General features: G+C 69.5%; 1 protein-coding gene across 8 annotated transcripts in view; it reads right to left on the bottom strand.

Annotated features, from left to right (window-relative positions):
* JAKMIP3 (Janus kinase and microtubule interacting protein 3) overlaps positions 1-10436 on the bottom strand; it is a 45455-nt gene extending 35019 nt beyond the window's left edge. For all 8 annotated transcript variants that reach the window (XM_045854599.1, XM_045854600.1, XM_045854601.1 and 5 more), the window contains exon 1: positions 10306-10436. The gene's annotated coding sequence lies outside the window, so the exon portion shown is untranslated. The remainder of the gene's footprint in view (positions 1-10305) is intronic.
* Positions 10437-14590: the final 4154 nt, after the last annotated feature.

Here is a 14590-nt window from a genome sequence, read left to right as displayed (position 1 = left end):
TTGTAACCGGGACTTCCGACCCTGGGACGCCCGCTTTCTTGGCGGGTCCCACGGCCTCTCAGTCAGCAAAACCTCCTGCTCGTCCCCCGTGGTGCCCTCTCCACAGCCCCCTCGTCTCCGAGCAACCGGGGAAACCGAGGCACGAGGTGACGACAGCCGCCTCTCTCAGAAACAAGTGCTGGGAATCAGTGAAGAAGCTGTCACCTTCCCTGAAACACTGGAGCTCGCCGAGTCCAGAGTGGGGTCCACGGACAAACTGGGGTTCCGGATTGAGAGCACCCCCCAGGGTCGGGGGGCCACGAGGGCGGCTGGGTCCCTACGTAGGCCTGCACCTGAAGGAGGCCCAAGGCCCAGCAGTCCCACCCTCCTTCTCTGCACCCGGAGCCGGGGGCCTGGGGCGGGGCGCCCACCCCACCCGGCGCGGAGCACAGACACGGCTGAGCACCCACCCCCACCCCCACCCCCAGGGCGGCCAGACCGCGCTCCGTCAGAGAAAGACTGAGTTTGGGATGAGAAACATGTCATAGGAGCCAGGCGGCCCCCTCCCACGCAGGGCCCAGGCTGCGGAGGCCCCCAGCATCATCCCGGGAGGCGCCTGCGCCGTGGAGAACACGTCCGCCCTGCTGACCCCGGCCCACGTGAACATGTTCTGAACATGGACCTGAGTCTGGCTGGAGCCACCGTGCAGGCAGCCCTCAGCCCCCCGCAAGGAGCTGGGCCCTGCGCGGTCGCACCGTCACGCTGGCACCCCCCCCTCCCCGACAGCTGGTGCTCTCCTCACCCGTCTGCGCGGCGACCGGGTGACCCGCGGCTCCTCCGAGCTCCGAGCAGCTTGTGGGCGGGCGGGCGGCCCAGGGCTCTGTGACTCAGCAGAGTGAGCCTGCACTTCACAGCTGGAAGTCGCTGGGCTGTGACTGCGCCCGGGGCGGGCGGGCGGCCGTGGCGCTGAGCGGGGGCTGGAGGCAGGGTCGCAGACCGCTCCCCGGGCATGAAACCCCCGCCCAGACCAGGGCCGCGGGAGCGCCCGGCTCCTGTCCGCTGGGGGGCCGCGTGGACGGCCGTGGGGTGGGGAGTGAGGCGTCCGCCCGGCTCTGCCCCCAGGAATGGCAGCGCCCTGCGTGGGGTCCTGAAGGCCTCCCGCCGTGTGCCTGGCGGCAGAACCGCGCACCGGGGGCCAGGACCAGCCGTGCTGGGCAGCCGGCCCCGCGCCTGCCTGGTGTCCCGCCACTCCGGGCCCCTGGGGGTCCTGTCCTCCTCAGAGCGTCCCCCCGGGGTTCGTGCAGCTACGAGGCCCGTGTTGTGAACAAACTCCTGCTCCACTGCAGACGCCCAGGTGACGGAGGGACGGGCCGTTTCCCTCCAAAGGGGGGACACGCACAGACGCACCAGACCCGGGGGGTGAGACAGGCGCCGGCCCGCAGACCCCGAAGGGCACAGGGCGACCTCGTCAGCTCCTGGGGGGGATGCAGGCCCTGGGGGGGCTCCAGTGGGTCCTGCTGGGGTGGGGGGCGTGCGTGTCCAGCTGGTCTGAGATCGTCGGGGAACCCAGACCAGTGGGTTTGGTCCGGGAGCCACAGCAGCTGGGCCCCCACGTGGGGAGCCCGTGTGCGCCCTCCCCAGCGAGGAGTCGGTGCTCTGCCGGTCTGATGGCGCCGGGGCAGCCGCCCGCTCCGTTTCCCGGGGGCGGGACGCCCCCCCCCACCCCCCCAGTCCTTGTGAGGGTCTCGGATCGATCCCGCGGCAGCAGCGTCATGCCGCTCGCTGAGCCGTGTCCAGGCCCCCGTGTCTGGTGGGGCTCGTCCCCCCTCCCCGTTCTGCACACTTGGCTTTTCGGACCATTCATTCCCCTCGTCAGTGTGCACCCTGGCCCTGCCGTGGGTCCAACGCCATCCTGGGGGCGGAGAGCAGCTGCGTCGTTCTCTCCCGGCCCCTCCAGAGCGGCCTGGGCCCGCCCCCCCGCCCCCCGCCCCCCCCGGGGCCCCCTGTGGGCCTGCTCACCAACCTTCCTCTGGGTTGGGGGTCCCCATCCCCTCATTTCAAGCCCCGGGCTTGAGGGAGAGGGGCACCGCTGTGGCCCTTCCCCGAGGCCCTGAGCTGTTTCCCCACCGAGTGAGCAGGGCCCACGGGGGGCCCGGTGGCCCCCTGGCGTGTGGGCGCCCCAAGCTCTTTCGGGTCTCAGCGCCGTGCCAGGCCCGGTCGAGGCCCCTTCCCCGTCAGCAGGTTTTGGCGCGAAAATGCAGGAAATTCTGGGCCTGGGACCACGTCCCCAGCTCTCTCCAGGGGCCGCAGCTCCGGCTCTCCACCCGGGTGTCTGCTTCCTTCCCTGACTGACACCCCAGTGGGCCTCCTCCACCTCCCGTCCCCCCGCCCTGCTCCCCGTAGGTGCGTGAGCCGGCGAGGACCCCAGCTCCGGCCCCCCAGCTCCGGCCCCCCAGCCTCCACCCCGGGGCTGCGTGCAGGAGAAAGGTGCTGGGAGAGCCCTGTGGGCCGGCGGTCCCGATACTGTCCAACGGCAGCCCCGCCCTGGTGCAGAGGAGCTTCCTGAAACCACGGCGGCTGCCGGCTCCCCCCATTCCCCAGGTGCAGTCCGCTTCCTCCTGGAAGTCTGAGCTCCTGGGGGTCAGCGTGCCACGGGGTGGGGTGGTGCCGTGGAGCCTGGGGACCGGCCGCGGGGCCCTGCTCTGAGCCGCGGCAGACCGGCAGCGGCGGCCACGCCTGTCCGGAGGCCGCCATTGCAGCCGAGGACCCCTCGGTGCAGCCCTGGTCCTCGGGGCGGACGTCCGTCCTGAGGGGCGTCCCTCAGGCCCTGGAGGCGGCCACCGGAGCCCCTGGAGGCGAAAGGGAGCCGGAACCCCTGGCTCGCTCCCCGGACGGACCGCTGGGTCGTCCACCTGGGGCCGGAGCGACCCTGTGAGTCCCCAGCTCTACTCCGAGGTGGACACCCATGGGTGTTTGAGGTCCCTCCTGGCTTGGGCCCAGGGGTCGTTGCCAGCTTGGTCCTCAGGGGAGTGGCCTCCCTCCCACCAGGGGGACAATGTGGGGCGGATCTCGGCTGCACCAAGGACTTCGCAGGCACACGCTCACCCCGGGGGCCAGGGCCTCCTTGTGGGCAGTGCTGACACCACAGCCCGGGCCCCGGCTGGGGGCTGCCGCAGACGCCACAGAGGGACGCTCGCCGCCAGACCACCAGACCGAGGGTTCGTCCGCCCACCTGCCCGCACGTGGGGTGAGCAGAGCAACCCAGGCTCTGGGGCCCCGGGGCCTGGCTGCCTAGCCGGGCGGGCGGCAGAGAGGCCCCGGCCCCACCCCTCCCGCATCGATGGCGCGAACCCAGTTCAGAGGCGGACGGGGGAGGGCCGACCCCCAGAAGCTCGGACACAAGCCGCTCCCACACCGCACGACCCCTCTGTTCCGCGGGCGCCTTGAGAGTCGGGGGAGGACGGTGGAGACGCCGGCCCGGGACCCCCGGAGGCCCCCAGCTCCCAGGAGCAGAGTTTCCACCCGGACGACTCAGTGTGGTTTCTGGGCTGCCTGGGGCCCGCCTGCTGCTGCTGGGGGCACGGCGCACACGCCCCCTCACGCCAGAGCCCATGTGACACTCCAGCGATGCCCCTCGCGGAGGACAGAGTGTGTGCTGGGAGCCCCCTGGGGGGAAGGCAGAGCTCCACCCGCCCCCCCACACACCCTCCGCCTCCTCCCTCTGGAGGCCGCGCCCACCGCCCACCGGGACCCGGCACACCTGGGCTCACCCGCAGGGCGAGGTCCGGGGCCCCGTCACCCAGCGTCAGAAATCAGCTCCTCACCCCCCTTTGCATTTCCACCCCAGACGCCACCACCCAGCGCTGCGCCCGGGGTCCTCCCCACCTGCCGCTGCTGCCCGGGCCGCAGGGCCCCGCCCACGCCCTCGCCCGCGTGTGCACTGCTGCCCGCGGGTCCCAGCGCAGCGGCACCGCAGGACGGAGCACACTCACGTGTGGGGCCCCCGGACGCCTGCCCGAAGCCCGTGGGGGCGGGGGGAGTGCGTGGGGGTGGCCGGCCCGGGCGCACGGGGGTTTGGGCTCAGCGTCCACCCCTCGGGGTCCAGCCCGGAAGAGGCCCCGGTCGAGGTCCCGTCGTCGTCGAGACGCCCCCGGAGCTCCCCACGCCGTGCGCCCCAGCGCACGGTGCGGACACGGCGCCCCTGTGCCCAGCACTGACCAGCCACGGCGAAGAAGCCGCCGCCGCACTCACGCCGGGCAGAGCAAGGGGGCGGGTGTCCCGGGCCAGGGCGGGATAACGTCCCTTTCATGGCGTTGGGGACACAGGACAGAGCGGCCCTTGTCCCGGCCCAGGGCCCGGCATGCCAGCTGTGCTGGGAGGAGACGAGAGCCCCTGAGGGGACACAGGCCGCACAGGACACGGGCTCACACGCAGCTGCCCTCTGCACGCGGGGCCTGGTCTCCTGCGGGCTGGACACACCTGGCGAGGTGGCTTCCGTCAGGAGGGGAACGGACACACTGTCAGACGCTCCGAGGACCGGTCAGGGCCCACCGCAGCCCCCGCCCGCCCTCCCCTCGAGGGCCCCCAGGAACGGCCGGCTGGGCCACCGAGCTGGGCCTGCACGGCCGGCAAAGCCGGCGCCCTCGGCGCACCGCTGCTGAGACGACGCCACACTCCCGCCGCCCCACGGCCAGCAGGGGACACTGTCCACTCTCCCACAGCCGAGGCACCACACCCGTCCCCAGTGACCTGGACCCTCCGCTCTCAGCCCCAGGCTGGCAGGCTGCCCGCTTGCTCGGAGGGGACACTCTGAGCGGCCCCTGGCAGACGCCCCCACGCCCCGGCCGTGCACTGTGCCAGGCGAGGCCGGCCTGCCAGCACTCACTCGGGCACCGGCACACGGCGGTGCCATAGCCCAGCCCGGACCCGCTTCCTGCCACCAAGCAGCGCACACAGCCCCCCCGGCCGAGGAGGGACAGCCACATGCAGCTGTCTGACCCCGAGAGACCCGGCGGGGACCCTCGTGGACCGGAGCTCAGGGGACACGGGCCAGAGCCCCACACGGAGGGTCCTCTCACAGGTGCCGACCGGGTCACTAGGCCGTGGACCTGCGTCTGGGGCCCCCTCCAGCCCTTCCCCCCACATCCCTCAGCACAGGGGAGCCTCCGGGGACCCTGGGCGTGTGCCCACCTGCTCTGGGACGCTCTCCTGCCCTCGGAGTCGGCCCCCCGCACGACCTCTGACCCCACACCGGCTACGGAGCCCCCCCCGCCGGCAGTGAGGCCGCAGGCTCCCGGGGCGAGGCCCAGGCTGGACGGCCCGCCTGGGCACAGAGGGCTCTCCCCGAGCCGGAGGGTCTCTGGCCGCCACACAGCCCCGGAGGGTTGGGTGCGGCAGGGCAGCCGCCAAAGCTTCCGCTCTCAGGCTGGCCTTGGGGCGACCAGTGTCGGGGGCACTGGCACGGGCTGCGACATGGCCGAGCTGCGACCTCAGCGGGGTCCCCCGGGGGGCGCGCCGCAGAGACAGGCACTCGAGTCCAGGCAGGCAGGGGAGCGGCAGCCAGGGCACCCTCGTCCGGGGCTCTCCTCTGCTGCTGACGGGCGGTCCCTCCATCCTCGCGAGGCTCTTTCTGCCGTCGCCTCGCCGTTATCGTGGGGACAGGGAGTGCGGCCGTCATGACCCGCTGGCGTCTCCGCTCGTGTGGGAGGCAGAGCCCGGGAGGGGGGAGCCGGAGCCCCCACGGCCGTGGACGGACGGCACCGGGTCAGGAAGAGCCGCGTGTCCCCGGCTCCCCCCAGCGTGCCGCCGCCCCTGGGGCCGGCCCTGTCACATTGCTCTCCGGGGGTGGCCGGGGTAGCAGCGGACGCTGTTTCAAAGGGCTTTTCTGCCCCCAGGACAGGGGAGGGGGAAGTGGCCGGGCCACGGCTAAACAGGCAGAGTGGACAGAGCCGTGGGGGCGTTAGAAAGGACGGTCCAGCCACTTCCCGGTGGCAGGCCCCGCCCTATGGCCCTGGCCAGCCGGCCGCCAGCAGGACCCACTGCCACCGGGGAGACCCGGGTCCAAGCAGAGATAGGAAACCCAGGCGCCCCGCCCAGCAGGAGGAGGGCCCCCTGGACTCAGGCTTGCCCACTCTCCAGCCAGACGTCCAGGGAGACAGGCCACTGCTGGCCTCGGGCCGATAGGCCAGGGCAGGCCAGTCCCCAGGGCCCCAGAGCTCGTGGTGTTTACCTGCACGCACTGGGGACAGCGCTGGAGGTGGTGGCAGTTCCGCCAGCGGACGTTTGAACCAGACCGGAGGGGAGGAGGGGGGAGGACCGGGGCCTCCAAAGGGAGAAGGCCAGCGACGGGGCCCCTCCCTGCGGGAACCCCAGGGGACCGCAGACCCTGCTGGGGCAGAGGGGGAGGGGGCAGCTCGTGAAGCCCCTGCCCCCCGCCCCGGCCAAGGTCCCACCTCCACAGGGAGCTTTACGGTGGGAAAGGAAAGGGGTGGAGAGACCGCAGGTGTTCTCCAAACCCTGGCTCGTGGCACCCGCGCCGGCCGCCGGGGCGCCCGCCTGGGGACAGCCTGTGGGCTCCCTCCCCCGCCCCCTCCCCCCCCAGCTCCGATCCCGTTGCTGCCTAGGGGCCTCTTGGCAAAGCCAGCTTTGCCGGGACCCCCTCCCAAGCGCCGGCAGGAAAAAAGGGTTCGTGCCGTCTCTCAGACCAAAGGCAAGTCCCCCGAGGTGCACTGGTGGCCTGCACAGACACGGTTGTCACTCTGCACGGCACTGCGGGGGACATTGTGGTCACTAATGAGCCACTTCTGTTAAAAGAAGACTTCTCTGTCGACCTCCCAGTTAAGAGTCCAGCTTTCAGCATCGCGGCCCCGGCTCCCGGAGAAGCAGAATAAACACAATGGGCCCCGGAGTCCTCAGAAATCCGCCCTAATGAGCCTCCGGAGCAGCCGACGCCACGGCGAGACCGGCTGCCTGCCTCAGGCCGGGGGCGGGGGGGGGGGGGGGGGGGGGGGCAGCAGCAGGGGCCCTGGGAGGCTGGGAGAAGCCGGCAGGGAGGGGCCCCGCCCCCACACCCGCCTGCAGGCGGCCACTGGGTGCTGTCCGAGGTGCTGCCCGTGGTCCTTCCACCCCGGCCTCAGCTCACTCACGTGCCCGCCCCTGGACGCAGGGGCGACCCCACCCGCTGGGCACTTGTGGCCCGCCCTGCTCCCACTGACCACCGTGAGCCTGGCTTTGGGCATCAGCCCTGCGGGGACTGGCCCGTTGCTGGGGCTGCCCGAGGTGGCTCCAGCCCAGCCTCCCGCTGACCCTGCCGGCCCCAGCCCCCAGCGTCTGCCAACTTGCCCCCAACTCATGGGGCCCCCAGCGCATGCAGGTGTGCGCCCCCGCGGGGGAGAGGAGCAAGGGGGGGTCCTGGGGGCTGGGGCAGAAATGTCCCCCCAACGAGGTGCCCCAGCTGCCAGGCCGGAGCAAACGCCGCCCTCTGCCCTCCGAGGTCTCAGCTGGAGGCCCCCGAACGCAGGCGCTCAAGCCCAGGGACAGACAGGCACCCGCCACCGTGGGCACGGAAGCCCCGGCGCTCGTGGGGACCCCGTGCGGGGTCCCCCGGGAGAAGTGCTCTGGGGCCACAGCGAGCCTCCGTCCGGATCGTCCGAGACTTGGCACCGTGGCCCCGACCCAGACGAGCTCGGGCCGGAGGCCGCTGGCCGGCAGGTCCCAGCTCAGAGCAGAGGAGACGCCCACAAGGGCATCGTGTGGCGTCACAGACGCCGAAGAGGAAAACCCAGAGCCGGCGGCCCCCGCAGCGGCACGGACCGCGCCACAGCCACACCGAGACACAGACGAGCGTGAGGAGGAGGAGGAGGGGGAGGGGGAGGAGGAGGAGGAAGGCCGGCCGAGGGCGGCTCTCCCACTCCAGGTCTGGGGGACGGACCGTGTCTCAGGTCGGCGCGGCCGAGGTGCGGAGCCGTCTAACTGGAGGGAAGCAGACAGACTCGGCGCCCGGCCAGCTGCTCCTCTCGGCGGTGCGCCGCCCCGCGAGGGCCCAGCGAGCCCAGCGGAGGGGTCGCCGCCCGCAGGGCCCAGCCGCAGCGCTGACTTGGCCGAGTCAAACCCTCCAGGCGGCTGGGGAGGGCGGAGGGCGACCGGGGCCACTCGGCGGGCGGGAGGGGGCCCCGAGCCGAGGGCGAGGCCTGGGGAGGCCCCACGACGACAGTTCGACGTGGACAAGGCCCCCCTCCCTCCGGTCGCAGGCTCCTTGCTCTGGATGGTTCTCTGACACCGTCATTTCCTCCCCTGCAGGCCCGTCGGGGACGCGGCCGAGCCTGGCACCCAGAGGTGGCGTCAGCTCCCCCCGCCTGGAGGCCCCTCGAGGGTGCCCTCAGGCCTCTCTGGGGTCCCCGGCAGCCCCCTCCCCCAGCTGATGCCCACGGACCACGACTCGGGAGACACCGGCGGTGAGGCCAGGGCAGGCACCACGGGTGGGTGACTCCGTGTCGTCCCTCTTCCCTCTCTCCGGCCTTCGCTTTGTCACGACTGTCATTGGCACCCACCGTGCGGCACCTCCCAGATCACACAGACGTCGCGCAGGCAAACTCGCACTGAGCTGGACCCCGGAACGTGTTGGCCACGATGCCACCACCGGCCACCAGGCCAGGCGGCCCTGTGTGTGGCTGCCGGGGCGCCAGGCCTGTGAGCCGATGGTGTATCTGACCTGTGCCCACCGGTGCCCACCCGGCTGCTGCCCCTCCCTTGCTAGACCTGGTTCCCAGCGGGGGGCGGGCGGGCGGCCGGCAAGCGCCAGGCACGTCTCAGCACGAGGCCCCGAGACAGTAAACACACACGGGACACAGTGGTTTGCCGGGAAGTCCCACGTGAAGTCGAAACGATGTCTCCCCCAGCCCCCAGCTGAAACGCGCCGGCCCAGAACCCCTCCTCTCCCACCGTGTCTTTTTTGGGGAAAGTGGACTCGGGCAGCCGGGTCAGGGGTCAGGGGTCGGGGAGAGATCCGGGCTGTTCGCTCCCTTCCCGGTCAGCGGGGTCAGCGGCCGGGACCCCGAGCGGCTCGGTGGTTGCACCTGCTCTTTGCAGACACACAGCAGCCCCCCCCCCCCCCGCCCGAGGGGCCCGCGGGCGCTGCGGGGCCCAGGCGCGGGGAGGCTGGACGTGACCTGTCCGGGGCCGCCTCCCTCCTCCGGAGAGCCAGCAGCGCCCGTCCCTGCGCTCTGTGGACAGACCCGGGGACACTGCGAAGAGGGGGGTCCGGCCGGTTTCGATGGACTCCATCCACGGGCGGACCCGCAGAGAGACCCGCGGTGACGTGGAGAAAGCATCGCGGCCTTGCCGAAGAGCCTTGATCCACGGGCATGAACCAGCTTTCGGAAAAACAGCGAAGGAGCTGGGGGGCCCTTTGCACCCGCTTTTCACCCCGAGCTCCGGGGGACGCAGGGCCGGGTCCCTCTCCGCTCCACCCTCCCCAGCCAACCTCCCGGTCCCCGCCCTGGGCCCAGCGTGTCGGCCCTGGCGGCAGCCCAGGCAAAGGGGCGTTTCCCACGCCCGCCATCCGCAGTCAGAGCCTGCTGGGCCCTCACCACCCGGCCTCACCACCTGGCCCCTTAGATCTGCAGGTGACGCGGAGCAGCGACAGCCTCTCCCGCCTCCCTCACTGCCGGAGGGGAGTGTGGGGTCAGAGCCCCCCAGCAGAGCTCCAAGGGGAAGGGAGCATCCCCTCGGCCCCTCCCCAACGGCAAGGTCAAAGGCCAGGCGCGCAGGTTTGCTCTGGGAAACCTGAGGCCGCCCCCCTCTGCCTCCGGACCCCAACCGAACCCTCCTTCCGCCGCTTCCGGTCAGCATCCGACAGCCACTCTGCCACCCGGGAACCCAAACACGTGAGACTGCAAAACCGGACCCCAGAATATAAAAATAAAATCCCCGCAGAGGCCGCGCCTTCCTGAGGGCGGATCAGCCGGCGGCACAGACACGCCCGAGCCCGAGGCCTCCTGCGCACCTGCGCCACCGGGCGCTTCCCCGCGCCAGGCCTGTGCGCCGCGGCCCGCAGCGGTTCCCCGGAGAGGAGCGCGGGCGAGACAGGGCCCTGGGGGCCTGGAGGGGCAGAAGGGCCCCGCCCGGGACGCCCCGAGAGTCAGAACCTGACTCCACCGCCTCCGGGGCACCCCAGGCCATCCCCCCCGCGCACGCAGAGCGCCGGAGCCCCGGGCGCGCCGTGCCAGGTGCGGGGAGCGCGGAGGCCCTGCCCAACCGCGGCGGCGGCGGGCGGGGTCAGGGGACGGGGACCAGGGAGCGGAACCGCGGCGGCCGGCGGCTGCTCACCGAGGCTCTCCGCGGGCGGGCGGGCGGCGGCGGCGTCCGACGGTCCCGCTCGGCCATTGCAGTGGCGCTGCGGCGGGCGGGGGGCGCGCGTCACCGCGGGCGGGCGCCCCAAACCCAGGCCCTCCCCCGACACTCCCTGCCGCCGGCCGCGCGGCTCCGCGACACCCCAGCCCCACCTCTTCCTTCTCTGCTCCTCGCGTTCTCCCGCGGAGCGGAGCGGGGCTGGCGGTCGGTTAGGGTCGGAAACGCCTCCGCGGAGAACCTCCCCGGCTGCTGCGCAGGGTGCGCGGAGGGCGGGGACGCCGGCGGCGGCCGGGGCGCCCGCCCTGACCCGCACCCAATAATGAATCCCCGTTCACGTCCCGGGTTACTCACCCCCGTCTCACGCGGGATGTCGGCAGCCCGGCGGACTCGTGCGTTTTGTCGGTTAACCCGTGGCTCCCCATCTCCCGGCGCTGCCTCGCACCGCCCCGGCGAGAGGGGCGCTCCTGAGGACTCGCGGGGGGCGCGTCCTGTGTGGCTGCTCCGAACCGCGAGCGCGGGCGAGCCCCGCCACCGCCAGGGGCTCCGGGTCTGGGGTCCACCTGCAAAGTGGGGGAAACCCATGCCCACTCCCGAGAGTTGCTGGGGGAGGTGAGTGAGTTAATTCAACAAACGTAGCGCGCAGGAAGGGTAAACGTGGTTTCAGGGAAGCCTGTATTCGCGGTGAAATGTCCCTGGGTGGAACGCAGGCCTCCCCTGGGTGCCAAGGCCGATAGACCTGCAGACCCCACAGATCTGGACACAGAGGGCACAGCCCTGCCGGCGGGCCCTTCGGTGCGACCGAGGGGCCGCCTCCTGCGCCTTTGCCCCAACCCTGCGCCCCGGCCTCCTGGCCACAGGGAAGCCACTACCGTGTATTGGTCGCTGGTCAAGAAACAGCCAGGGCTGTTTTCTCTCCCAGCGGGCACCTCGGGGCACCTTATTTTATTTTATTTTATTTTCATTTTAGAGAGGGTAGAGAGACATCAACTTGTTCCATGTACTTGTGCATTTATTGCATGATTCGTGTACGTGCCCTGACCGGGGATCGAACCCACAGCCTTGCTGCATTGGGTGGCGCTCTAACCAGCTGAGCCACCCGGCCAGGGCCTGGGCCACCGTGAACCGGCCCTCCCGGCCTCCCCTGCCCTCCCCATGCCGAGGCAGGGCGGACTCCCAAGGCCCGCGGTGTTGGCCACCGCCCGCCGCCGTGGCTCCGCAGTCAGAGGCGCAGCAGGTGGGTCAGCATCGGATGGGCGGATGAGGACGCGCGGTGAGTCCCTGATGGAGCTCCCGGAGGCGCCCGGTGGGCGGGAAGGAAACCCGCAGCTCGGATGGGCGTCCACTCCAGTGACACCCGGGGGACGGCCCCGTGGGGGACGCCGTGTGGAGGCCCCACGGTGGTCTCAGCTGCTGATCGGCGACTGGGCAGCCGCCGCAGCCAGGGAGGGGGGCCTGGTCAGCGAGGTCAGCGTGTTAAACCCCACGACGTCCGCACCCGCACCACCGCCCGCCGCTCCCGTGAGCTGGTCAAGCCCAGGCCAGCGGCGCGGCTGCGGAAGGTGGCCCCGGGCACCCCTGTGGCCACGACACCTCCGCCGCTGGCTACTGGGGCCGCCGCCGCCGCCAGAGCACTGTGTGAGGGTGCCCACGGAACACAGCATCCTCACCCCCGGGCCCACTCCCCACGGCCCGTTCCCCCCAGACCCCCTACCCCCGCCCCGAAGCACCTGATCAGCAGTGTAGACGAAGGTCCCAGTGACCTTCCCTCCAAGCGAGTGGGCACCCCACTCCTGCTCCGAGGGGGCCACCTCGGGCCCCCCACCACTGTCCCCCCCCCGCCCCCCCCACTGTCCCTCAGCCACTCTGAGAGGGGCCCAATGCCATCTGTCCTTTCCCAGCCAATACCAGCGGAGCAGCGGAAGCTCCATACCGGTCGGTCACTCTCTGGGGGACACCCCGTAACACCGAACACACCGGTGGCGGGGGACGGGGCTCCTGAGCACGCCTTTGCCGACCCGCGGGCACTGCGGCTGCGCGAGGAGTCTCCGCGTCTCCCCCCCGAGACCCTCGCGCAGAACGACTGGAAGGTGTTTACGGCGGGGACGCCTGGCAGGCAGCGCCCCCGCCTGGAGTGAAAGTGAACTGACGGCCCGCGCCCTGTGCCTCAACGGCCCTAATGGAGGGTGCACCGGGCCCGGGGGTCGGGGGGGAATGGGGGGCATCTGTAATAGCATCAACAACGGGTTTTTAAGTGCGGTAACAGGAAAACACGGTTTCTGTGGTGTTCCTGACGCAAGTCGTGCCTGCCTTCGGCCAGCACACACCTGACCAGCCCAGCCTGACGGCCATTGTCCTGGACGCGGGAGAACGTCAAGGTCATGGAAAATGGGGGCCGAGGGGCCGTCCTGAGTTGGGGGGGCTGGAGACGGACAGAGGACGCGAGCGGGTGGGCGGACAGGGGGTGGGATGGGTGGATGGCAGGTGAGCGATCATGCAAACTACACTCAGGCGCCTTCAGTTTGTCAGCAGCAGCAGAGGCGTTGCTTCTGGGCTGGACCTTGGAAGACACTCTCTCTGGGAGTCAGGTCACTGGGGGTATTCACAGGGGCAGCTGAGCCCCGACCACCCACCTTAGCGAAGTAGCCAGCCATGCCGTGTGTGTGTGCGTGTGTGTTTAAAGGTTTTATGTATTTCTTTTTAGAGAGAGGGAAGGGAGGGAGAAAGAGAGGGAATGAAACATCCGTCTGTGGTTGCCTCTTGCATGCCCCCTACTGGGGACCTGGCCCACAACCCAGCAATGTGCCCTGACTGGGAATCGAACCACCGACCCTTTAGTTCACAGGCCGGCGCTCAATCTACTGAGCCACACCAGTTGGGGCCAGACAAGCTGCCTTAACCTTGCCCCTGCCAACACCCTCTGATGGCACCCACTGAGGGTCAGCTCCATGCCCCTGCCCCCAAACCCAGCAGCCGTCACCAGCGTGGCATCAAGGTCAAGAGACTCAGGGGCCACACCGCCCCGTCTGGTTCCAGCTCTGCTGCTTCTCGTTGGTGACGGAGGAGCCTCACCCACTGTGTCTTGGATTCCTCACCTGTGTCGTGGGCAGCACCAAGCCTCCGTGGCAGATAAACCCCAGCTTGAGTGGACAGTCCCAGCCTACCTGTCCAGTCTCTTGCTGTAGAGTGAGTCCCCCCAGATTCGTGTGTTGAACCCCAGGCTCCACTGCAGCGGCATGAGGTGGGGTCTCGGGGAGGTGACGAGAGGTCAGGAGCGTGGGAGCCATGTGATGGGATGAGCGTCTTTCTAGAGCCACCAGAGAGGTGACCAGAGTCACCACAGGAGGACACGACGAGACGGCCGCTATCTGAGCCTGGAAGAGGGCTCCCCCCAGAGCCCGACTGGACTTTCGGCCTCCGGAACTGTGGGAGGCAGCGTTTGCTGTTGAAGCGCTCGGTCTGTGACCACTTGTACAGCTGTCCACGTGAACTAAGATGCCCGTCTTTCCCTGCTCCACCTGCAGGCGTGTCTTTCACTCAGTTCCTTGAAAACACCCACGGCACTGACCACATGTTGTGCCTACATGCATGCACATGTGTCTACATGCATGCATATGTTTCTGCCGGGGAGGCCGCCCAGCCTGCACCTCCCAGCCTCTCCTACCCTCTCCCGACAGCTCAGCAGGTCCCACCAGCTCTCCACGCTCCAGGTCCCAGGGCACTTCCCCTGCCTCTCTGCAACGAAGTGTGTGCGCTTGTACACTGTGTGCAAATACAGTAACACAGTCTGCACTACAGACACACTGTGTTTACACACGGTAACAAAGTGTGCACCCTTTATACACAGTATATGAACAGTGTAACAAAGTGTGTGCCCTTCATACACAGTATATGAACACTGTAGCAAAGTGTGTGCACTTTATACACAGTACATAAACACTGTAACAAAGTGTGTGCCCTTTATACACAGTACATAAACACTGTAACAAAGTGTGTGCACTTATACACAGTACATAAACACTGTAACAAAGTGTGTGCACTTATACACAGTACATAAACACTGTAACAAAGTATGTGCACTTATACACAGTACATAAACACTGTAACAAAGTGTGTGCCCTTTATACACAGTACATAAACACTGTAACAAAGTGTGTGCACTTATACACAGTACATAAACACTGTAACAAAGTGTGTGCCCTTTATACACAGTATATGAACAGTGTAACAAAGTGTGTGCACTTTATACACAGTACATAAACAC

The sequence above is a fragment of the Phyllostomus hastatus genome, unplaced genomic scaffold (assembly GCF_019186645.2).
Source record: "Phyllostomus hastatus isolate PE091 unplaced genomic scaffold, TTU_PhHast_1.1 phas_scaffold_1066, whole genome shotgun sequence".
Classification (NCBI taxonomy): domain Eukaryota; kingdom Metazoa; phylum Chordata; class Mammalia; order Chiroptera; family Phyllostomidae; genus Phyllostomus; species Phyllostomus hastatus.
Note: the sequence above shows the minus strand (reverse complement) of the source record. Positions and strands in the feature narration are given on the sequence as shown.